This window comes from Phoca vitulina, unplaced genomic scaffold, assembly GCF_004348235.1.
Source record: "Phoca vitulina isolate PV1807 unplaced genomic scaffold, GSC_HSeal_1.0 scaffold11, whole genome shotgun sequence".
NCBI lineage: Eukaryota > Metazoa > Chordata > Mammalia > Carnivora > Phocidae > Phoca > Phoca vitulina.
In genome coordinates, this window is record NW_022589714.1 from 31,257,802 (window position 1) to 31,284,940 (window position 27,139).

Consider the following 27,139-nt stretch of genomic DNA (forward strand, 5'->3'; position numbering starts at 1 on the left):
AGGGGGGGATATCGGAGGGGGAGACGAACCATGAGAGACGATGGACTCTGAAAAACAAACTGAGGGTTCTAGAGGGGAGGGGGTGGGAGGATGGGTTAGCCTGGTGATGGGTATTAAAGAGGGCACGTTCTACATGGAGCACTGGGTGTTATGCACAAACAATGAATCATGGAACAGTACATCAAAAACTAATGATGTAATGTATGGTGATTAACATAACAATAAAAAAAAAGAAATGTGTTCCTTTGGGTTTGTTTTATTGTTCTCTTTTAAAAGGTAAAGTTTCTGTTTGGTAAGTTCACATAAAAGTGTCCGTGATATCTGTTGTATTCTGCTTACCATGACTAGGAAGGGAGAGAAGCATGGGAAGGGGAGTGAGCTGAGCAAAGGGAAGCATTACTTAGGGGTGGCATATTGCTTAGGGCTGGTGTTTCTAGATCTTGTGAAATCACATAAGTAAAGACATTTATTGGAAATGGTCCCTATAGCTTAATTTTAAAATAAAATAAGGGGGAGAGAATGAAAGAGTGAGTTCATTGGGGAACATGGTGGATGAAACCTTGCTTCGTATGCTGCCACTGACTAGCTAAAGTCATAGATAAGCTAAACTCAGTTTTTGTAGAATGTGGTGATATTGATCTCTGAGACATTATATCACTGAGATGTGGTTGCAAGTGACAGAAAATCTAATTCAAACTGTTTTAAACTTTTAAAGAAAAAGGTAATCTATTAGCTTTTGTAAACAAAAAAAAAGGTCTAGAGATAGTTCTGACTTCAGAACAGCTTGATCAGTGTTCAAAAGAGGCCACAGAGCTGAGTTGTTCTTCGTTTTACTCTTTGCTGCTGTGTGTGTTGGCTTCATTTTCAGACTATATAAGTTGGCAAGATGGCAGCCCCAGCTCCAGCCAGCATGGCTCCGTGGTTCAAGTCTGGATCTGAGGGCAAACCCAGGAGCCCAGAAAGAAAACCCAGAGGAGACTGACTGGCTCTGATTTGCCTCCCTTGAGTTATGTGCCTGTCCTTGAACCAATCACTGAAACCACAGGAGAAACTGATGCTCTGGATCATATGCCAAGCCTGGGTCGTACGCTATCCCTGGAATAGGAGATGGTGAGGAGGTATGGTCAACACCACAAAACCCACAAGGACCGAAGGTGGGAAAGGGTGGTGCCCCCATAAATATTGGAGGCTTTTACTGGAAGCGGGGTAAATGGATAGGGGCTGGCCAGGAAACCACACACGTCTACCACAGGGATCTCGGTTCCAACATTCTGTAATTCTGTGAGGTCCTCCCGTGGCCCAGAGTGCTGGCACAGAAACCACATTCACCACACTGCCCTCCAGATGCAACAGAATTAGGCTTGGGAGGAAGGCATCCTGTTTCTATTTAGCATGACTAAACTCATACCCTCCAACAGCTCTGACTGGGAAGGCTGTCCCTCCTGGCAAACCAGTCGGCTTCTCATTTCTTCACAAGAATGTGTACAAAACCGTCCACACTCCTGCCTGGCTCTCCCACTCTGCTCACTTCCGTCTTCCTATTCACCTCCATCTGTCTTCTGTGCTCCTCTCAGCATGTCTGTCGCTTTCTTCCTTTCTTTCTTCATCTTTGTCTCCTGTCTGGTTTTCTCCGTTGCCTCTCTCTGTTTCTCTCTCTTTCCATTACTGACTGGCCATCTCTCTCTCTCTGCCTAGTTGTCCCTGAGTTTCCATCTTGGTTTCTCTCTGTTCTCTCATTCTGGGTTTTCCCTGTCTCTGTCTCATTCATTCTCTGTCCTATTCTGTCTATTCTCCTCTCTCTCTATTTAAGTACCTGTCTGTCATGTCCTCTACCTGCCAATTTATTTATTTATTTGAGAGAGAGAGAGCACATGAGCAGGGGGAGGGGCAGAGGGAGAGGGAGAGAATCTCAAGCAGACTCCCCACTGAGAGTGGAGCTTGACACAGGGCTCGATCTCATGACCCTGAGATCATGACCTGAGCCAAAATCAAGAGTCGGATGCTTAACTGACTGAGCCACCCAGACACCGCGACCTGCCAATTTCATTCCTTGTGTCTACTTTTCCTTTCCCCTGTGCCTTTGTCTCTATTTTTCTTTCTTTCTGAAATAGACAGTTTTCACTGCTCCAGACAGGACTCTAAAATGTTCACACAATCCTGCTTTTTCCCTATGTTTCTCAGCAAGTGGACAAACAGTTCATAAAGATGGAAGGGAGATCGTGAGGGAGGGAAATTTAGAGAGAATAAGGGGGCATTGATGGGACCCCTGAGGTATATCACTGTGAGTAAGGGTTTGTTTAAGCCAAAAGAGCACAGTGTGCATACACACGCACACATAGTAAAGTCACAAACCACCTTCAAGCAGGCGCTCAGCTTCTCCATCACAATTACAGTTGGGTTTGGTTGAAGTTCGTTTTTCTTGGATTTTTCCTGACCGAATATCTGCTCCCTGGATTCCTAAGCAGTTGGGATATCTGTAATGGAGACACAATCTCAGCACTGCGGCCGGCTACTGTACAACAGGGACAGTAAAGGAACTGACGTAGCCACAGTGTACCTTTGTGAGTCCTCCTCTGTGCATAGCGCAGCCCCTGTTTTCTTACTGGGGGTCACCCACGTCCTGCTTCTCATGGACTGAACAGTCTTTACTGCCCAAATCAGGAAGGCCTGACATCAGGCCCTTCACCGCCAGTCTGCAATTTCCAACTCAATAGGAGACATTGCTGGGTTTTGAACAAAAGAATGTGGCATTAGTAGGAAACATTGATCCAACAGGTTTTGCACCCAGAGTTTATTTCTATGTGGATTCATTTTCAAAGGCCAGTACATTGGCTTCTGCAGACACTAGCATATTCTTTACTACAATGTAAATGGCAAGAAGAGTATGGGGTCATAGGACTTTTTTTTCTTTCCAACTTTAACACTTCACTGCTCTATGATGCTAAGCAGATAACCTCTCTGAGTCCCCATTTCCATATTCGTAAAATAAAGGATAACAGGTGCCTAATACCGTGCCTAGTACTTAGTTGGTGCTGGTTAAATGTGTTCATTCATTTAGGACACTGATGCTCAGCTTTGGCTGTCTATTAGAATCTCTTAGGAAGCTTTTAAAAACTCTGAAGCCCAGGCTCCAGATTACCAGTTACATTTTGGAGTCTGGCAGCAGTATTTTGAAAAAATCCTACCACACTTTCCACCCCACCTGTCTCCAGTATGCAGCCAAGCCTGATATCGTCGATTTCAAAGGAGGTTTACATTAGCTATGTGCTTGTTTTACACTTAATAAAGGGTCAAAGGCCCTGTTTTTAAAAGTGTGCTCGAGGACCCAGAATTTAAACTTGGACCACAGTCCTCGTGAATTAATTTCCCCAACTTCCGAAGATTATGTACTCTGTAACCTCATCTAAAATGAAAAGTGCCCCATAAAATATTCTTCATTTGGTTAAGGGGAAGTACATGTTAAACATTCAGTTCAATAGCATGTACTAAATAGTTTCCAGGTACTGAGAACTAAGGTAAACCAAAAATCTATCTTCAAAAAATAATCCGTAACTTCAGAAGGCACACCACAAGTAAAAAGCAATGCTTTAGAAAACAAAACAAAACAAAAACTTCCTCCCCTTGGAACTTGATATCTTTAAGCACACACCCTGCCAAATTAATTTTCTGCTGAACATCAGCCCTCCTGCTGCTTGTCATGATGGCCCTATGAAGAGGAACAGCAGTTGGGAACAGGAAGTTTGCAATGATGTGGGAGGTTTACTGGAAAATTTTCTTCTAAGAAAATAATTTCAGTGGTCAACATTGCTAACAAAAATACATGGGTTGACCAAAAAAAAAAGTCAAACAAGCTTTGTACTTGATGGGATACAGTGTTCTTAATCTAAAAAAATTATGTGGTATTCTGTGTGTACATTCATGCATTTCTTTCTCATTTGGATGATACTCGACACACTATGGAAATGCTATGTGTTTCTATTTTCCTTTGTTCTTCCCTCTGCATTGGTTGTTCCCAATCTGGAACAGAGATGCAATCTCAGAAAGGAGATGTGTGAAAGGGGGTCCCACTCAAGAGAGTCTATGAGGGGCACCTCTTGACTCAGTCCTCCAAGTGATTGCCGTGATGTTCGTGTGTCATATCTCATGTGTGCCTCCTACATCTCCACTTTCCCCCTTGTTCTCTGGATCCCCATGATCACAGTCTCTGCTTCAGGGAACACTGCCCCAAAGCTTGTTTCTGCTGGCCACATCAACTAGGACTACTTTCAGAGGATTGAAACTGCTATCCAGCCTTGAGGGCCCCTCTAGTGGGAAAGATTGGGAACCAAGAGGCCAGGATTCAGGACCTAATCTTATTCCTTACTGTTTATAGGCTTTTGTCAAGCAAGCATATCTTTGATCAAGCATTGATCATATATTGATCATATCTTTGATCAAGCATTGATTGAGCCTTTCTTTCCTCATTTATAAAATGAAAGATACTAATATTACCTGCCTGATAAAGATTTTGTCAACTTCTAGGCACACCTCAGAGATAACACGGGTTCAATTCCAGACCACTGAAATAAAACAAATATTGCAATAGAATCAAATGACTTTTTTGGTTTCCTAGTACACATAAAAGTTGTGTTTACACGATACTGTAGCCTATTAAGTGTGCGGTAGTATTATGTCTAAAAAAAACAATGTTAAATGAAAAATACTTTAGGGGCGCCTGGGTGCCTCAGTCCGTTAAGCATTTGAGTCCTGATTTTGGCTCAGGTCATGATGTCAGTGTTCTGAGATCTAGCCCCGAGTCGTGCTCTGCGCTGGCCCCGAGTCGTGCTCTGCGCTGGGCGTGGAGCCTGCTTGAGATTCTCCCTCTCCCTCTGCCCCTACCCCCATCAGCCCATCAATCAATCAATCAAACTTTATTGCTAAAAAGTGCTAACCATCCTCTGAGCTTTCAACGAGTCGTAACCTTTTTGCTGGTGGAGGGTCTTGCCTCCGTGTTGATGGCTGCTGACTGATCAGGGTGGTGGCTGCTGAGGGCTGGGGTTTCTTAAAGGCAGTTTCTTAAAATAAGACAACAATGAAGTTTGCCTCATCGATGGACTCTTCCTTTCATGATTTCTCTGTAGCGTGAGATGCTGTCTGATGGCATTTTACCCAGAGTAGAAGTTCTTTCACAATTAGAATCTGTCCTCTCAAACGCTGCTGCTGTTTATCAACTCGGTTGATGTAACATTCTAAATCCTTTGTTGTCATTTCAGCAGTCTGCACAGCATCTTCACCAGGAGTAGATTCCATCTCAAGAAACCACTTTCTGTACTCGTCCATAGGAAGCAGCTCCTCATCCATTCAAGTTGTATCATGAGATCGCAGCAACTCAGGCTCATCTTGAGGCTCCACTTCTAGTTCTAGTTCTCTTGCTGTTTCCACCCCACGTGCACTTAACTTCCTCCATGGAAATCTTGAACCCCTCAAAGTCCTCCATGAGGGTTGGAATCCACTTCTTCCAAACTCCTGTTAATGTTGGGATTTTGACCTCTTCCCGTGAATGTTTTTTTTTTTTTAAGATTTTATTTATTTATTTGACAGAGAGAGACACAGCGAGAGAGGGAACACAAGCAGGGGGAGTGGGAGAGGGAGAAGCAGGCTTCCCGTTGAGCAGGGAGCCCTATGCGGGACTCGATCCCAGGACCCTGGGATCATGACCTGTGCCGAAGGCAGATGCTTAATGACTGAGCCACCCAGGTGCCCCTCCCATGAATGTTCTTAATGACATCTAGAATCACGAATCCTTTCCAGGAGGCTTTCAGTTTACTTTGCCCAGAGCCATCAGAGGAATCACTATCTATGGCGGCAATAGCCTTATGAAATGTGAATTAAATAACATCTAATTTAATTTATATTATAAATTTTATAACTTAATTTATAAATTATGGAATTTAATTACGAATTAAATAATAAGACTTGAGAGTTGAAATTACTCCTTGATCCACAGCAGAACAGATGCTGTGTTAGCCGGCGTGAGAACATTAACCTTGCTGTCCATCTCCATCAGAGCTCTTGGGGGACCAGGTGCATTGTCAATGAACCATCGTATTTTGAAAGGAATCTTTTTTCCTGAACAGCAGTCTCAACAGTGGGCTTAAAATATTTAGTAAATCATGTTATAAACAGATGTGCTGTCATCTAGGCTTTGTATATACGGAGCACAGGGAAAGTAGATTGAGTGTAATTCTTAAGGGCCCTAGGATTTTTGGAATGGTCAATGAGCACTAGCTTCAATTTAAGTCACCAGCTGCATTAGCCCCTAACAAGAGCGTGAGACTATCCTTGAAAGCTTTGAGGCCAGGCACTGACTTCTCTGTAGCTACGAAAGTCCTAGATGGCATCTCCTTCCAATAGAAGGCTGTGTCATCTACATTGAAAATCTGTGGTTGAAAGAAAGAAAGAGAGAGAGAGAGAGGGAAAGAAAGAAAGAAAAAGAAAGAAAAAGAAAGAAAGAAAGAGAAAGAAAAAGGAAGAAAGAGCATCTGTTGTTTAGTGTAGCCACCTTCATTAATTGCTAGATCTTCTGGATAACTTGCTGCAGCTTCTACATCAGCACTTTTATATTATGGAGATGGCTTCTTTCCTTAAACTTCATGAACCAACCTCTGTTAGCTTAGGACTTTTCTTCTGCAGCTTCCTCACCGCTCTCAGCCTTCAGAGAATTGAGGAGAGTTAGGGCCGTGCTCTGGTTAAGCTTTGTCTTAAGGGAATGTTGTGGCTGGTTTGATCTTTTATCCAGACTGCTGAAACTTTCTCTACATTGGCAATAAGGCTGTTTCACTTTCTTTTCATTTGTGTGGTCCACTGGAGTAGCACTTTTGATTTCCTTCAAGAACTTCTCCTTTGCATCCACAATTTGGCTAATTGCTGCAAGAGGCCTAGATCTGGGCCTGTCTGGGCTTTTGTCATGCCTTCCTCACTAAACTTAATAATTTCTAGTTTTTGATTTAAAGTGAGAGATGTTTTGCATCCCAATGTTTATAGCAGCAATGTCCACAATAGCCAAACCATGGAAAGAGCCTAGATGTCCATCGATGGATGAATAGATAAAGAAGATGTGGTGTGTTTATATACAATGGAATATTACTCAGCCATCAAAAAGAATGAAATCTTGACATTTGCAATGACATGGATGGGGCTAGAGGGTATTATGCTAAGTGAAATAAGTCAGTCAGAGAAAGACAAATACCATATGATTTCACTCCTATGTGGAATTTAAGAAACAAAACAGATGAACATAAGGGAAGGAAAGGAAAAATAACACAAAAACAAAGAAGGAGACAAACCATAAAAGACTCTTAAACTGAGGGTTGCTGGAGGGGAGGGGGTGGGGGGATGAGGTAACAGGGTGATGGGCATTAAGGAGGGCACATGATGTAATGAGCACTGGGTGTGCAACTGATGAATCTCTAAATCATACCTCTGAAACTAATTATACACTATGTTAATTAAATTGAATTTAAATAAAATAAATTTAAAAAATAAAGTGAGAGGTTTGTGACTCTTCCTTTCACTTGAACACCTAGAGGCCATTGCAGGGTTATTAACTGGCCTAATTTCAATATTGTGTCTGAGGGAATAGGGAGGCCTAAGGAGAGGGAGAGAGATGGGGGAAACTGGTCAGTGGAGCAATCAGACACCTACAACATTTATCTGTTAAGCTTACTGTCTTATATGGGCATGGTTCATTGTTCCCCAGAACAATTTCAAGAGTGACATCAAAGATCACTGATCACAGGTCATCATAACAAATATAATCAGAATGAAACAGTTGAAAATATTGCAAGAATTAACAAAAAAATGTGACACAAGTGAGCAAATGTTGGGAAAATGTACCTATAGACTTGGTGGATGCAGGGTCACCACAAACGTTCAATTTGTAAAAAATGCATTCTCTGCAAAGTGCAATGAAGTGAAATGCAATAAAGCAAGGCATGTCTGTATAGGCTTACATCATTTCATACAACCATACGTGCTCTTTTGTAATACTTTGAACCTATTTTCTTTATCTTTTTTTTTTTTTTAAGTTTGGACACATTTCACCTTAATATGAAAAACTTGTAATGAATTAAATGAACTGACCAAACTTTTTCTACAAACTTTAGCCTGCAAACCTCCTAGCACAAACCTTAGTTCAACCTTGCCCCCTTTGAATAGGTAATCCTGAATGCTCCAGGAAGAAAGTCAGATTTCAAAACACTTCACCTTGTTCTTTTCTCTTTTTTTCAGCCTTGGCTTCCCAGGTAATTTATTACAGAAATCTGGCTGGGCTTCACAGCGGAGTCTGGAGGCCTTGTAGGGGATGACAAAGGAGGAAACGGATCTTGTCTTTAAACAAAGCTGAAGGAAAGGCAGAGAGCCAGTATTTGGCTATATGAGAGGCCTCCATATGCTGGCCCTCCCTGCCCAAACACTGGGGACCATTGTTCAGAGTTTGAGAATCATCATTGCAGCCTGTACTGATGAGTGCAGGAAAAAAAAAACAAAAAAAAAAACCCCAACAAAACCCCAACAAAACACCACCACCACAAGAAATTGTCTTCCAAATACTCTTTCATAGAGAGAAATAGAAACTGCAAACAGTAAGCAATGTTTCATCATTAGTTATTATAAAATGTTCATGATGTTCTTAGGAGATAAAAGGTGAGGATCTCTCAGGCTTCCCACCCCTGCCTACCTTGATCCACCCATCCCCACCTCACCTGAAAAATAGTTCAAATCAGACTTGTGTACATTACCCAAAGAACGTCCAGATATCCAAGTGCATCTACCTGTGAATTATGAAGGGAAACGTGTTCTTCCTTCTTGTCTTCTGTTAAGGTGTTCAGGGAAGACAGTGATATTTACTGAGCTCCTGGTATACGTCAAGGCATTTTCATGGACAGTATTTAATTTCCATTATGAAACTTTGAGATAGAGATTCTCATGCCTATTGATGTGGAAACAGAGGGTCAGAATGATGAAGAGATGTATTCAAGATCACATAGCAAATAATTGGTAAGAACAGCATCTTAATCTACCTCAATCTACCTTCTTCCTTCCTTCCATTGATTCCTCTTCTAAAACATGAATAGAGAGTAGTATATAGCAAAACTATCACTGGAGTTCCTTAGCTGGTGAAATGGAAAAAATATTGAGCTTATTTTATTTTTTTTCTAAAGATTTATTTATTTTAGAGAGAGAGCACACAGCTGGAGGGGCAGAGGGAGAGGGAGAGAGCATCTCAAGCAGACTCCAAACTGAGAGAGAAGCCCGACGCGGGGCTTGATCTCAAGACCCTGAGATCACGACCTGAGCCGAAACCAAGAGTCGGAGGCTTAACTGACTGCACCACCCAGGCGCCCCTGAGCTTATTTTAAAATCAATTAATCAGGTCTGGTTCTTTCCTCCTAAGAGACAGCACAGACTGGTAAAAAGCCCTAAAAAATGAAGCCTTGCTGGTATTTGAAAATGACCACATTTTTTCAATAGGTGTCAGTGGATCAAATTTTGCCTTTCCATTGAAATCCCTGGGAAAGTAGAAAATACCACCTTTCCTCAAACCATGAGACCTGTCAAAAAAAAAAAAAAAAACCCAAACAAATAAAAACTCCCTGCCTTTCTTTAGAAAGTAAACACAATCATTCTTGACTCACGAATATGTGGGGATCAGTTGAATTACATCTTAAGGAATTTTTTTTAAAAGATTTTATTTATTTATTTGACAGAGAGAGACACAACGAGAGAGGGAACACAAGCAGGGGGAGTGGGGGAGGGAGAAGCAGGCTTCCTGCCTAGCAGGGAGCCCGATGCAGGGCTCATCCCAGGACCCTGGGATCATGACCTGAGCTGAAGGCAGACGCTCAACAACTGAGCCACCCAGGCGCCTCATGTCTTAAGCAATTTTTTGCCAGTAAGTGAAGTTAGCAAATGATTACTTAAGTATGATAGACTGCTCTTTATAGTGTACTTTCTACTTTTCTTGTCTGTTTGAAAATTTACATTAACAAAAAGATTTGTTTTAATTTTTCCCCATTTGTATTGAAGTCTATATAAAATGAAATGATGCTCTTAAGTATACAGTGTGATAAGCTTCAGCAGTTGCATATATGTATGTCAACCGCACCCTACAACAATACAGAATACTACCTGACCTTCAAAATATCCCTTAAGCCCCATCCCAATCAATCCTTGCCTGCCCCCACCTCCGCAGACAACCACTGTCCTGATTTCTCTTGCCATAGATTGACTCTGCCTATTTCAGAAATTCATACGAATGGAATCATACAGTATGTACCCTTTTGTCTCTGTCTTCTTTTACTCAGTATAATGATACTCAGGCCCAACCAGGTATCCAAAGTTTTTTAGGTTTTGTTTTTCATTGCTGAGTAGTATTCCATTGTTTGGACATACTGATTTTATTTATTCATTCTCCTGCTGATGCACATTTGGGTTGCTTCTAGTTTGTTCCTCTTCTAGTTGTCCAGGCTGAGGCTGGGAAAAGAGAAAACAAGGTAAATTATTTGGAAATCTGATTTTCTTCCTGGAGTATTCAGGGTCAAGAGTAAAACTACCATGAACATCCAGGCACAAGTCTGTTCTGTGTCCAGTGTTTCTGTTTCTTCTATAAGTGTATTTGCTGAGTCATTGGGTAGATGTATGTTGGACTTACGAGAAACTGCCACACTGATTTTCAAAGTGGCTGTACAATTTTACGTTCCCACTAGTAATATATGAGAGTTGTGTTGCTCCACATTCTTGCCAACATTTGGTGCTTTCAGTAGTGGTATCTCGTCATAGCTTTCATTTGCATTTCCTCGATGATTAAGGATGTTGAGCAATTTTTTCATGTGTTTATTGGCATCTCTTCCTTTGTGAAGTGCCTGTTCTAGTCTTTTGCCCACTTTACTTAATTTTTATCTTAAAAATCGTGTAATCTCAACCCCCAGATATAACCATTATTAACATTTTGGATTTTTTCCCATGCATTTACTTATTTCCACAAATATATTCTTTACAAAAAATGGATTCATATTTATAAAGTGTTCTGTAACCTGTTTTTTTTCATTTAGCAATTGGTCATGAACATCTTTTCCTATCAATAAATATGCTTCTATGCCATCATTTTTTTTTTCAATGAATGTTCATTGCAGCTTTATGCACAATAGCCCAAACAGGAAACAACCTTTCGCTTGGTGAGTGTATAAACAAAATATGGTGTCTATCTATGCAATAGAATACTACTCAGCAATAAAAAGGGATGGGCTACAGATAAATGCAACCTACAGACAAAACAATTATGCTGAATGAAAGAAGCAAGGCATAAAAGTGTAAATATAAACTGTAGCGAGAATGCAAATATAGTGACTAAAAAAACTTGGAGCTGAGGGATGGACTGCCAAGAGGCAAGATGAAACTTTGGAGAGTGGTGAAAATATTCTCTATATTGATTGTATATGTAGTTTCACTGGTATATGGATACATCAGAACTCACCAAATTGTACATTTTAAATGGAAGCCTATTGCAGGCAAATTATAGTTTAGTAAAAAGATTTCAACAGAAAGCATTGTTGAGGAGATGCATTATAGGATACAGGCTAGGCCCTGAAGGAAGTGGGGCAAGCATGGCCAACACAATTAGAGAAGAATTAAGTAGTAAGAAGTCTGAAAGGATTGGAAGTTGAGATAAGAAAGTATATAGCAGAATTAAGTAGTAAGAAGTCTGAAAGGATTGGAAGTTGAGATAAGAAAGTATATAGTTTTAAGTTGAATTAAGCCTCATTAAATTAAGCTGAAAGGGCAATTCATTGTCTCATAGCGTACAAAAAAAAAAAAAAATGAGCAACAGGAATCAGAGACTCAGTTAAAGCCAGGACTCAATCTTTAGTTCCATGATCTCTGATACCACCTTACTGGGAGGGTAGGGGAGAGGTTTGGGGTACCTCATTATAACTTCATGAGGATGGAGATTTAGGCTCCCTACTTGGCCTTGCTGTTGAGGATGGGGGTGCGGTTGCAGTTTTATCTGGAACATTTGGCTGGAATAGAGTTATTGTCCAACAGTTTTCTGTCTTCCTAGGCTGTCCCCTTTTGGTCCTTTGACTAGAGCCAGCAGGTTTTTTTGGGGGGTGGAGGGTGCACACGTGCACACTCATTGGCATTTTCAGGTTGCTGACTTCACCATCTAGTCTGGGATATATGAGACAAAAAGAAAACCCAGGAAGTCACCACCTTGTTCCTCAGTTCCTGAGGTCTACCGCTGGTCTGCCTTCTCTCCATCTTTCGGCGCCTTTATCTTTGTTTTATGTAGGATGTCCAGAGTTTTTAGCTGTACTTATTAGCAGGAGGAGTAAGGAAAAAAATGTGTCTACTCCATCTTTCTGGAAGCAGAAGTCTTTTTGACTACTTTTTAAAAATTGAGTTGTTCATTGAGTCATAGGAGTTGTTCATGTATTCTAGGTAAAGGTCCTTTGTCAGATATATGTGTTGTGAATATTTTCTCCCATATGTAGCTTGCTTATTCAATGTCTTAACAAAGACTTTTGGTGAACAGAAGTTTAAAATTTTGATTAAGTCCATTTTATCAATTTGTTTTTGTGGGTCCTTGACAAAGAAATATTTACCGATGTAAGTTGCAAAAATAATTCCCATGTGTTTTTCTAGAAGCTTTATGATTTCAGCTTTTACATTAAGAGCTATGATCCATCTCAATTTAATTTTAGTGTTTGGTGTGAATATGAGTTGCAATTGATTTTTTTTCCTGTATACACAGCCAATTGTTTCAGTACCATTTGACGAAAGTATTTACTTTCCCCATTTAGTTTCTTTGGTATGTTGGTGAAAAATCAATATATGTGAGTCTACTTTTGTACTATATTCTAATCCAGTGATCTATTTGTCTGTCTTTATGCCAATACCACATTGTCTTGATTACCATAGCATTATAGCAATCTTGAAATCAGATAGTATACATCCTCCAAGTTTGTTTTTTCTTTTCTTTTTGGAATTACTTTATCTCTGTTAGGCTCTTCATATTTCTATAAAAATTTCATAGTCCATTTGTCATTTTTACAAAAAAGTCTTCTGGGATTCTGAATGGGTTTGTGTTGAATCTTTGGATCAATTCTTGAAGAATTGATATCTTGACAAGAAATAGTATGTCTTTCTGTTTGTCTCTCTTTTTTTTTAAATAACTATTTTAAGATTTTATTCATTTGTGAGAGAATGAGAGACAGAGAGCATGAGAGGGAGGAGGGTCAGAGGGAGAAGCAGACTCCCTGCTGAGCAGGGAGCCCGATGTGGGACTCGATCCTGGGACTCTAGGATCATGACCTGAGCTGAAGGCAGATGCTTAACAACTGAGCCACCCAGGCGCCCTGTTTGTCTCCTTTGATTCGCTTAGCAATATTTTAAAGTTTTCAGGGTATCTTCCATATATTTTATTATGTGCATACCTAAACTTTTTGGGTTTTTAATGTTACTCTAAATGGTATTATTCTAGGTTTATTTTTTCAAATGTTCATTTGCTAATATATAGAAATACAACTGAGTTTTGTATTTTGGCCTTGTATCCTGAAATCATCCTAAATTCACTTAGTACCTATAGTAGCTTTTGTTAAGTTGCTTAAGGTTTTCTATATACATGATCATATCATCTGCAAATAAGGACAGTTTTATTCATTTACAGTTTGTCTTTTATTTCTTTTTCTTACCGTATTGCACTGTTGAAGACCTCTGGTAAAGGTATTTCAGACCTCTACCAGGAGTGGTGAGAGTGGACATACTTGCCCTGATCTTCATGTTAGGGGGAAAATGTTTTAATTTTTCCCCCATTAAGTATGTTGTTAGCTATAGATTTTTTAATAGAAATCCTTTATCAGGTTGAGGAAGTTTCCTTTTATTTTGTGTTGAATTTTGTTGAATGCTTTTCCTGCAGCTATAGAGATGATTGTATGATTTTCCTTTTTTAGTCTTTACATTACATCAATTTGTATTCAAATATTAGACTAACATTGCATTCCTGGAATAAATCCCATTCAATCATGATGATTACTCTTTTTTCTATGTTGCTGGGCTTAATTTGCTAAAATTTTGTTAAGGACTTTTACATCCATGACAGTATTGGTCAGTGGTTTTCCTTTTTGTAATGTCTTTTTCTTAGCTTTGATATCAGAATAACTCTGGTCTCATAAAACAGGTGTAAGTGTTCCCTCTCCTCTATTTTCTAAAAGGAATTGTATAGGATTAGTACTATTTCTTCCTTAAATATTTGAGATAATTCATCAGTAAAGTCTTTTTTGGGTGTATGTAACTTGTCTTATTTTATTTCTTTCAGGAATTAAAGTCCTCCATGACTATTGTCCAGTATCTGAAAACAGCTATTTTATATATTTTATCTAGTTCTGTGGGGGTTTATAGTGGGAGGGCTTTGTGGTACCAATTACTTCATCATGGCTAGAACAGAATATCTAGTAAGAAGTTTGTTTTAATTGATGCTACTATTAAAAAAATTCTAAATTCAATAGATTCAATATTACCCTAATATTGAACCTACCTCAGTAGGTTGTATTAATAACATTTCTGTTGAATTTACCCCCAAATTAAGTATTAATATAATTTGTATAATTCAATATTAGCAAAGACTAATACACTGAACAACAGACACGTACTCATCACCTAGTCAATAATTAAAATTATTTTTGCTCACTTCAATTTTGATATGCTTTCATGCTTGTATGGGATAAAAAATAGTAAAGTCACAGGTAGAGTTATTTTGCATTACTCTAATATGCTCCATGAGTGTGTTTTGCATTTCATCCATTATGCTTAATAATAGTAGATGAAAAGTTTGAAACCCATTATTTAGAGATATGTTTCAGAAAGGTTATTGCTTAAATGTGGAAATCTTTTCTAATAAAATAAATGTAAATGTGTATATGATTCTGGTATCTTAGCAGAAACAAGGTGTTTCCCAGTAGAATATCTGAGAACTTTGCCGTTATATCTGCATCTTCTGCATGGCTTTGTCCCTGCTGATTCTCATCATGGGATTAGACTATGTGGAAGCAGTCATTTTCCAAAATGATAAATAATATCCAGGTTAATATCCATTAAGGATCATGCTGGAAACCTAATCCTTGGCTTATCAGGCCTGCTCCAGCCTAAATCTACTTTCTTAGACAGTCAAATTGCTTCAACTTCCTTTTGGAAATTAAGTGAGAATAGCAAACGAATGATAAAGTAAAATTAAAAACCACTGGCCGTTGTGGTTCTAGCCTTCACTTAGGGTAGGTGAAATCATTTAGCCTATCCTGAGTTAAAGCACCCCCACCCAACCCTTTGGACCATCCGAGATCTGAAGCCTGTATTCCACTCCTGGGTCCAAAGGGAGAAGTCCTCAGAGCTAAGGATTGCCGTGGCTATTCCACTGTGAACTTTGAAGCAGGAGTAGATTAAAAACAACACAACCAAAAACTTTCTGGCATTCAGATTGTTATATTGCTACTGTAATTAAGGGTCATGTCACATCCTTTGAAAAATCTTAAATGATATTACAATACAGAGAACATGTAAGAACATGCTGTTTAGCACTGCGGAAAACTTTTTTAAAAAGCACATTATAACATAATGAAACAATATGTTCCTTTGTTGATAACGCTGGTGAATAATTCTAGCACTGGTGAATTTTAGCAGTCATTACTCTAGATCTTTTCCCACCACAGTCCTCATCAAAATTAACCATTAGAACAATGATGGGAGTGGGAGGCAGATCAAAAAATCTTGGTAATCTCTGCCAACAAATTTATAATAAAAAAGATTGATGGTTTATTTAATGTAGTGGATTACAAGTCCCAGGTGCTTCAAAATTACCAGGAGCCTTTAAAAATTCAAGGGCCCAGGCCTCATCCCCAGATATTAGGATTTGATTGATCTGTCTCTATGGATTTACCTATTTCTGGCCATTTCATAAAAATGGAATCATACAATATATGATCTTTTGTGACTGACTTCTTTGACTTAACATAATGTTTTCTAAGTCATATATACTGTAGCATGAATCGTTACATCATTCCTTTTTATGACTAAATAATATTCCCTGGTATGGATATAACACATTTTATTTATCCATTCATCAGTTGACGGACATTTGGATCATTTGCATTTTGGCTGTTAGGAATACTGCTGCTATGAACATTTATGGACAAGTCTTGTGTGGATATATATTTTTAGTTCTCTTGGGTACATATTTAGGGGTCAAATTATTGGGTCATATGGTAATTCCCTTTTTTTAAAGATTTTATTTATTTATGAGGGCAGGGGGAGGAGCAGAGGGAGAGGGACAAGCAGACGCAGACTCTGTGCTGAGCACAGAGCCTGACGTGGGGCTTGATCCCATGACCCTGAGATCAGGGTCACATGGTATTCTATGTTTAACTTTTTGAGGAACTGCCAAATGGTTTTCCAAAGTGGCTGCATCATTTTACATTCCCACCAGCAATGTATGAGGGTTCCGATTTCCCCATTCTGTCCCCAATAACACTTGTTATTATATGTCTTTTTGATTATAACCATCCTAGTGGTTATGAAGAAGTGATACAATTTTTTTTAATTTTTAATTTATTATTTTTAAGCTTTAATTTTGGTATAGTTAAAATACAGTGTTAAATTAATTTCAGATGTACAATATAGTGATTAAACAATTCCATATATTACTCAGTGCTCATCAAGATAATGTATTCTTAATGCCTTTCACCTGTTTCACCCATCTGCCCACCCCCACCCCTCTGATAACCATCAATTTGTTCTCTGTAGTTAAGAGTTGGTTTTTTGGTTTCTTTTTTTCTTTGTTTGCTTTGTTTCTTAAATTCCACATATGAGTGAAATCATATGTCTTTCTCTGACTGACTGATTTCACTCAGCATTATGCTCTCTATATACTGTCTAGCTCTATATATGTCATTGCAAATAGCAAGATTTCATCCTTTTTTATGGCTGACCAATATTCCATTGTATGTACATACCACTTCTTTATTCATCTATTGATGGGCACTTGGGCTGCTTCCATAATTTGGCTATTCTAAATAATGCTGCAATAAACATAGATGTGCACATATTCCTTCAAATTAATGTTTTCATGTTCTTTGGGTAAATACCTAGTAGTGCAATTACTGGATCATAGGGTAATTCTTTTTTAAATTTTTTTAGGAACCCCCATACTGTCTTCCACACTGGCTACACCAGTTTGCATTCCTACTAACAGCGCATGAGAGTTCCTTTTTCTCCATATCCTTGTCAACACTTGTTGTTTCCTGAGGTTTTGATTTTAGCTATTCTAACAGGTGTGAGGTGGTATCTCATTGTGATTTTGATTTGCATTTCCCTGATGATGAGTGATGTTGAGCATCTTTTCATGTGTCTGCTGACCATCTATATATCTTCTTGGAGAAATGTCTATTCATGTCTTCTCCCCATATTAAATTGGATTATTTGTTTTTTTTGATGTTGAATTGTATAACTTCTTTGTATATTTTAGATACTAGCCCTTTATCAGATATGTCATTTGCAAATATCTTTTCCCATTCAGTAGGCTGTCTTTTAGTTTTGTTGGTTGTTTTCTTCGCCGTGCAGAAGCTTTTTATTTTGATGTAGTCCCAATAGTTTATTTTTGCTTTTGTTTTCCTTGCCACAGAAGACATATTTAGAAAGATGTTGCTATGACCAATGTCAGAGAAATTACTACCTGTGCTCTATTCTAGGATTTTTATGGTTTCTGGTCTCACATTTAGGTTCTTAATTCATTTTGAGTTTATTTTTCTGTTTGATTCAAGAAAGTGGTTCAGTTTCATTCTTTTGCATGTAGCTGTCCAGTTTTCCTAACACCATTTGTTGAAGAGACTTTTTCCCATTGCATACTTTTTCCTCCTTGTTGAAGATTAATTTACCATATACTTATGGGTTTATTTCTGGGCTTTCTATCTGGTTCTATTGATCTATGTGTCTATTTTTGTGCCAGTACCATACTGTTTTGATTACTACAGCTTTGTGATATAACTTGAAGTCTGGAATTGTGGTACCTCCAGTTTTGTTTTTCTTTTTGAGATTGCTTTGGCTAGTCAAGGTCTTTTGTGGTTCTAAACAAATTTTAGGATTTTGTTTTAGTTCTGTGAAAAATGCTGTTGGTATTTTGATAGGGATTGCATTAAATTTGTAGATTGCTTTGGGTAATATAGACATTTTAACAATATTTGGTTTCCAATCCATGGGATATCTTTCCATTTGTTTGTGTTGTCAATATTATTTACCATGTTTTATAGTTTTCAGAGTACAGATCTTTTGCCTCTTTGGTTAAGTTTATTCCTGGGCATTTTATTATTTTGATGCAATTTTAAATGGGACTGTTTTCTTAATTTCTCTTTCTTCTGCTTCATTATTAGTGTATAGAAATACAATAGATTTCTGTACATTGATTTTATATCCTGTGAACTTGCTGAATTCTTTATCAGTTCTAGTAATTTTTTGGTGGAATCTTCAGGGTTTTCTATATATAATATCATGTCATCTGCAAGTAGTGACAGTTTTACTTCTTCCTTGCCAATTTGGATGAATTTTTATTTCTTTTTCTTGTCTGATTGCTGTGGCTATTCTTATTCATCTGTGAAGCCATCTGGTCCTGGACTTTTGTTTGTTGGGATTTATTGATTACTGATTCAATTTCATTGCTGGTAATCAGTCTGTTCAGATTTTCTATTTCTTCCTGCTTCAGTTTTGGTAGTTTATATGTTTCTAGGAATATCTCGTAGTTTGATTTGCATTTCCCTTGTGACTAATAATGTTGAGCATCTTTTCATGTACTTATTGCTCATTTATATATCTTCTTTGGAGGAATGTCTATACAAAATCTTTTAAATTGGATTATTTTTTTTATTGTTGAGTTGTAAAGGTCTATATATTTTGGATACTGGAGTATAGATAGATATCGATAGCTAGATATCAATAGATGTATTGATATATAATATCTGATATATGATTTACGAATATTTTTTTCCCATTTTATGGGTTACTTTTCACCTTCTTCTAAACTCTTTGATGCACAAGTTTTTCATTTTGGTTAAGTCCAGTTTTACTTTTTTCTTAATTCTTGTGCTTTTGGTATCAAATCTAAGAAACCATCGCCTAATCTACAATCACGAAGATTTACATCTATGTTTTCTTCTATAGTTTTATAATTTTACCTCTTACATTTATGTCTTTAGTGCATTTTGGGTTAATTTTTGCATATGGAATGAAGTAGGAATCCAATTTAATTCTTTTGCATGTGGATATCCAGTCAGTCCAACACTGTTCATTGAAAACTTTGTTTCTTCCCCACCAAATGTCTTGACACCCTGTTAAAAATCAGTTCACCACAGATATATGGATTTATTTCTAGACTCTTAATTCTATTTCATTTATCTATACATCTATCCTTATGCCAGTACCACGCAGTCTTGATTACTGTAGTCAGCTTAAAATCAAGAAGGGTGACTCCTACAACTTTTTTTTCTTTTGTTTTGTTTTGTTTGAGATTGTTTTGGCTATTCTGGGTCCCTTGTATTTCCATGTGAATTTTAGGATCAGCTTGTCAAATTTCTACCAAAAAGAGACAGCCTGGATTTTGATAGGAATTGCATTGAATCTATATATCATTGTGAAGAGTATTGCTATCTTAACAATATTAAGCCTTCTAGTCCATTAACCTGAGATGTTTCCATTAACTTAGGTCTTCTTTAATTGCTTTCAATGATGTTTCATAAAAGTTTTCAGTGTACAGGATTGCAACATTGATATTTTTTACAGTTCTTCAGATAATTATAATGTGCAGCCAGTGTTGAGAATCATTGCTTAATGTCCATAAGGTTGTCCCCCAAATCACAAATCTTAGGTTAGCTGTCCATATATGGCCCTGCTAAGAAAAGTGGGGTTTACTTTGACTAAGATGTCCCACTTCTGAGAGATGTCCATTTCATGACATTTCATAAGAAAATCTGGTAGTAAAATGTAATTATACAAAGAATCCTAGAGTTTCAAAATCTTGAGAGGCTTGAGAATTAATTTGTGAGGGCCCAGAGGGGTGAGAGTCCATCTGACTTTAACGTCTACTAAGAGTGAAGGTACATTGAGCAAACTTCATCAATAACCCATACCCATGTTAAATAACTCTCCCCTTTGAAAATATCCTCACCCACTACCTCTGCTTTCCTATTTATAACTAGATATTTAACCCCCTGGGCTCTCCATCCCATCTGTACCCAAATTATGATATGTCTAAATTCTGATTATTTTAACTTAAGGCCATTTCTCAGTGGATCTGAGGAACATCTGTTCACCATTTCTAGTACAAAGACTAGAAAGCATTTGTTGTTTGTTTTCATTATTGCTGTTTGGTTGGTTTCTTTTGGGTTAGTTTGGTTTTTTCCTTTTGGCTTTTGATTTCTGCCCTTTTCACATGCAACACCTTCAAGGCTTGATGAAATCACTATGAGATCCAAAGGAAATGAAATGTCCTCTCATATTAATATTTCATTTTGTGACCCCATCCATGGCTAAGTGAGGCTGTGGGTAGCTGGAGACTTTGACTTAGGATGCTATTGTGACAAGTGGTCAGGTTATCTCTGAGGAAACTTTGGAATAAATAACATATCGATCCACTTGTGACAGTAGTCAGTCCCTGACTGCTCATCTTCCTCTTCCTAGCTCTAGACCTCAGGGTCTTTCTGGGTCCTGATACCATCTACACATCTTCAATTCTAGTTTACATGAATTACCTGAAGATTGAAGAGCAGTGTAGATTTTCTGGAATACCAATGAAGAAATTATCTCTTCAGATGGGACTGAACTATAGGCCCAAGGCCCTCATCTTTTTCCCACTTCACAAATGATAGATGATGGTTACAACCATGCCACTCCTTCATGCTCTATCCAGACACTGAAAAAAGTCAAAATAGTATAGCAAAGATAAGAAAATAGTACTAAGCCTTTTTTTCTTGATTTAATATTAATACATCATTTTATCCATCTATTAAATCAGTCATTTGAAATTTCAAAAATTATAATAAAGCAAGGGAAAACACAGGGCTAGTCTAATTTTTAAACTTTATTTAAAATGCAAAACAAGTTGTTTTTTAGCACATTTCTCCACAGGTATATCAACAGGGCAAGTAAGTATTTCAATTGAAGAATAAGCTTGGATAAAACTTGTTTTAACATTTTAATGTGCTATCTGTTGAATTTTTTAAAAATTAGCATTAATATCAATAACATTAATGCAAAAACATTGCTTTGGTTTAATAATAATATTTTATCATGTCATTATAATAGAAATGTTCATAGCACCATTCTTGTTTATAAACTATTTATGTGTACTTTGTCTATTCTTTGTTTATATTCTACTATATATCTATCCATGTTTCTCATTTTCAAAAAAGTGAGAAATTTTCTCATGAGAAAATGAGAAAACAATCCATTGCAGTGATTTTCAATTTTCCTGCTTAGTAGTAGTATGTCATTAATAAGGGCTGATTTGGACCTTTGGAGAAAATGAAGCAAACTGTATGACTATCTTTTCCCATGGGGGAAAAAAAAAGCACACTACCAACACTGAAGGCACAATCCATGAAAGAAAGAATTGATAAGCTGACCTTCATTAAAATTAAAAATGTCTGCTATGCAAAAGACAATGTCAAGAGAAGGAGAAGACAAGCCACAGATTGGGAAAAAGTATTTCCAAAAGACACACCTGATGAAGTACTGTTATTCAAAATATACAAAGACCTCTTAAAACTCAACAATAAGCAATCAAACAACCTGATTAAATAATGGGCCAAAGATCTTAACAGGCACCTCACCAAAGATGTACAGATGGCAAATAAGCATATGAAAAGATATTCCACATTATATGTCATTAGGGAAATGCAAATTAAAACAGCAATGAAATGCCACTACACATCTATCAGAATGGCCAGATGCAGAATACAGACAACACCAAATCCTGGTGAAGATGTGGGACACCAGAAACCCTCATTCATTGCTAGTGGGAATGTAAAATGGTACACCTACTTTGGAAGACAGTTGGGCAGTTTCTTAGAAAACTAAACATACTGTACTCTTACCATATGATCTAGCAATCAAGCTCCTTGGTACTTACCCAAAGGAATTGAAAACTTACATCCAACAACCAACCTGCCTATAGATATTTTTAGCAGCTCTATTCATAATTGCCAAAACTCGGAAGCAACCAAGATGTCCTTCAGGAGGTGAATGGATTAATAAACTGTAGCATATCCAGACACTTCTTTTTAATGCTAAATGGAGTATTATTCAGCATTAAAAAGAGATGAGCTTATCAAGCTAAGCGAAGACATAGAGGAAGCTTAAATGCATGTTAATAAGTAAAAAAAGCAAATCTGAAAAGGCTTCATACAGTTCGATTCCAACCATATAACATCCTGGGAAAGGCAAAACTATGGGGACAGTAAAGATCAGTGGTTGCAGGTGTTGAAGGATGGAGGGACAGATGAACAGGCAGACCATGGAGGAATTTTAGGGTAGGAAAAATACTCTGTATGATACTGTAGTAATGGATACATGTCATTATACAAACCCATAGAATATACAACACCAAGAGTGGACCCTAATGTAAACTATGGACTTTGGTTGATTATCATGTATCAATGTAAGTTCATCAACGGTTACAATGTACCTCTCTGATGAGGGCTGTTGACAATAAGGGAGGCTATGTATATGTGGGGCAGAGAGTATATGGGAAATCTCTGCCCCTTCCTCTTAATTTTGCTGTGAACCTACAACCGCTCTAAAATATAAAATCTTTAAAATTAAAAAAATTTTTTAAGCATACTACCTATGAAAGAAATAATTTTGAATCTGCTCTGATTTTCTTAAAATCCCAAGCTGACACAGTATTTCACTACTATTAGTAAAACATTAATTGCAACATGCTTCACAGTTAACTGAGGCTAAGTTCTTCTGGTCTAGACTAATGGTCTCCATTTTTTTTTTTTTTTTTGCATGTACCCCTGCCATTAAAAAACATGAGCATGAACACCCCAATATATATGCATGTAGCACTGTGCTTACATATTCTGTACACAGAGAGAATAGAAGGTTTTAAAAGGTGACATGAAAATAAATATAAACTAAAACTTTAATATCTTTTTCCTCCAACCATATGGATCGTATTGCACAGACTTCGGCAAGTTTATTTTTCCCTCCCACTTCTAGAAAAAATAAAGCAGGGAGCTATTTGTGGATCCACCAGGGAGTACAATTTCTGGCCTCAATTTTTTCTGTTTGGTAAAGGACCTTAAAACTACTAAAGAGCAGGTCAGATGTTTGCCTATGCATGTAATCTGTGCTACATGGGTGTTAGAAGGACTTTGGGTTCCCTCCAGAAGCTTCCAGATTGGATTGATTTTGACCTGTCGTGTGAACTCTGGAAAGAAGGTGTAAATGAGTCATTATATAGGCTTGGGCTTTTTCTTTTATTTCCTCCCTTTTTCCCATTGAAGGAATAGCACAGAATTTTATGCAGCTTTCACGGTCTTTTCCTTTTGACAAAACATTGAAATGATTGAACATTTATCAATTGTCTGTAACACAAGGTGTGTCATGAGATTCTTCATAGAAGTGTCCATTTGACTTTTGATCCATTCTATGTTTTGTTGTTTTCATTATTTAAGTCTCTAGTATAAATTGTATGGAAATTGCAGTCAACCATGGGAAAGCTTTTATTTCATCGTCAAAGGGGATGGCGATTTGTTTACTTTCCTTGCTTGCTTTTTATTTTTTTTTTTTTAAAGATTTTTTATTTATTTATTTGAGAGAGAGAGAATGAGAGAGAGCAAGCACATGAGAGGGGGGAGGGTCAGAGGGAGAAGCAGACTCCCTGCTGAGCAGGGAGCCCGATGCGGGACTCGATCCAGGGACTCCAGGATCATGACCTGAGCCGAAGGCAGTCGCTTAACCAACTGAGCCACCCAGGCGCCCCTCCTTGCTTGCTTTTTAAAATAGGTTTTCTTCTAAATACAAAAGCAACACATGGGATGATAAAAAATTTTGGAAAATACAAAAAACAAAAGAACAAAATTAAAATTTCCTATATTCATATTAACTAAAGATAATACCAAGCTAATCTCTTTTCCCCCCATGAAAGTAATGTTTTTCAAAATTCGGGTCATATTGTATTTCTTATTTCATTTCATCCTTATTAATTAATACCTGACCATTGTGAATATGTTTTCATGTGAAAAAATTTTCAAAACCTTTATTTTAAATTAGTGCAAACTATTTCATCAAGTGGTTATATTATAATCTAACCATTTCCTTATGATGGATGCATAGGCTATTTCTAATGTTTTTGTGTGTGCTTTATTTTTTCCCCAACTTTATTGAGCAATCATTGACAAATATAATTGTATATATTTAAAGCATTCAGGGTGATAATTTGATATACGTATACATTTTGGCATGATTACCATGATCAAGGTAATTGACACATCCATCCCCTCACATATTTAGCTCCTTTTTTTTTTTGTAGTGAGAATGTTTAAGATTACTTTCAGCAACCTCCAAGTATACACTACTGTGTTATTAACTGTAGTCACCATGCTGCCTCTGAACTTATTCTTCAACTGAAAGTGTGTATCCTTTGATCTACATCTCCCCAATTTCTAATTTTTTGATGTCATCTTTGCAGTGACAGGCATCCTCATATGTATGTGTTTTATTACATTTCATGTTATTTGCTTATGACAGAGTCTAAGAAGCTCAATTCCTTCCTTAGAAAGAATTTGAGCATTAATAATACTTTTGATGATATAAAATTGCTTTATAGAAAGCAGCTGCTAATTACACACCAATTAATGATGGATGGAAATGGATGTCACTCAACATAATTATGAGTACTGAGTATTATCTCTAAAACATTCTCAAGAGAGGTTGACTGGAAAGGGGCATGAGAGAATCTTCTGTAGTTTTGGAAGTGTTCTGTACCTTGATTTGTGTGGTTTTACTCTGTGTGTGCATGCATGCGGGTCAGAAATCATTGAATATTACCTTTAAAATTTGTGTCCATTACTGTATGTATATTATTTCTCAATATGGTTTTTTTTACATTGTATGTATGTTTTATATTTGCCAACTTGACAGATGGGAATAGTATATATATTTTTTCATCTTTCCAAGTGCACCATTATGCCTGAAAGAGGGATCACCAAATTTCTTTGTTTGACCATCAGTACATTTTTAATAATGGGATTTTCCACTGCGGTCAATGAGTGAAAGCCTTATTTGCATTGTGTCTGAAAAATCAACATTAAATCTCCTTGGTGAATATTCTTTTGGAAGGTTGTAACTCATTATCTCTTTTCAGTTTATTCATTGCTTTGTTCAAATGCTGTTTTGGTGTACTTTCCAGACAATATCTATGAAATATTTTTTAAGAATATTAAAGCTTTGAAACTCTAGGTACAATACCAGGGTTTTTAGTATCTAGAAGAGTGTATCTCAGACTTGAATGCATGTACAAATCCACCTGAGATTCTTTGTGGTATAGCATAGAATTTACCATCTTAGCCATTTTTAAGTGTACAGTTCAGTAGTGTTAGGTATGTGCACATATAGCAGATCTCTAGAACTTTTTAATCTTGCACAACTTTTGGGGCACATGGGTGGCTCAGTCGGTTAAGCGTCTGCCTTCAGCTCAGGTCATGATCCCAGGGTCCTGGGATCGAGTCCTGCATTGGGCTCCCTGCTCAGCGGGAAGCCTGCTTCTCCCTCTCCCTCTGCCTGCCACTCCCCTTGCTTGTGCTCTCTGTCGAATATATAAATAAAATATTTTTAAAAAAATCTTGCACAACTTTATAACTACTGAACGACAACTCTCCATGTCTCCCTTCCCCCAAGCTTTTGGCAATCATCATTCTTTCTGATTTCTGTGAGTTTGGATATTCTAGATACCTTATATAAGTGGAATAATATGTATTTGTGTATTTGTCTTTTTGAGACTGCCTTATTTCATCCAGCATAACGTCCTCAAGATTCACCCATGTCATTGCATGTGACAGGATTTCTTTTTTAAAAGCGGAATAATATTCCATTATATGTATATATACCACATCTGTTGGTGAACACTTGAATTGCTTCCACCTCCAGGTTATTGTGAATAAATGCTGTAATAAACATGGGTGTGCAACTATCTCTTTTAGATCCTGCTTTTATTTATTTATTTATTTTTGGATATAGACTCAGAAATGAGATTGCTAGATCATATGGTAATTCTATTTTAATTTTTTTAGTAAACTCCATACTCTTTTCCATTGCAACTGCACCATTTCACATCCATCCCCCTCTCCCCCAACAGTGCACAAAGATTCCAATAGCTCCATATCCCCACCAACATTTGCTGTTTTCTTGTTTTTGATAGCTGCCATCTTAATGGGTGTGAGGTGCGGTTTTGATTCGCATTTTTTTAATGACTAGTGATGTTGAGCATCTTTTAAATATACTTGTTGGCCATTTGTATATCTTCTTTGGAGAAATGTCTGTTCAACTTTTTTCTTGTTTTTTAATTGGGTTATTTATCTCTTGTTATTGTTGAGTTGTAGGAGTTCTTTATAGTAGTAGATATCAACTCCTTATCAGATATATGATTTGCAAACATTTTCTCCAATTCCATGGGTTGCTTTTTCATTATGTGGGTTGGTTATTTTGTTGTTGTTGTTTGATATACAGAAGTTTTTAACTTTGATGTCCCATTTGTCTATTATTGCTTTTGTTCCCGGTGCTTTGGTGTCATATTTAAGAAATCATTGCCAGGGACGCCTGGGTGGCTCAGTCAGTTAAGTGTCTGCCTTTGGCTCAGGTCATGATCTCAGGGTCCTGGGATCAAGCCTCGAGTTGGGCTCTCTGATCAGTGGGAGCCTGCTTCTCCCTCTGCCTGCCGCTCCCCCTGCTTGTACTCTCTTTCTCTCTGTCAAATAAATAAATAAAGTAAAAAAAAATAAAAAGAAATCATTGCCAATTCCAATGTCATGAAGTTTTCCCCTATGTTTTCTTCTAGGAGTTT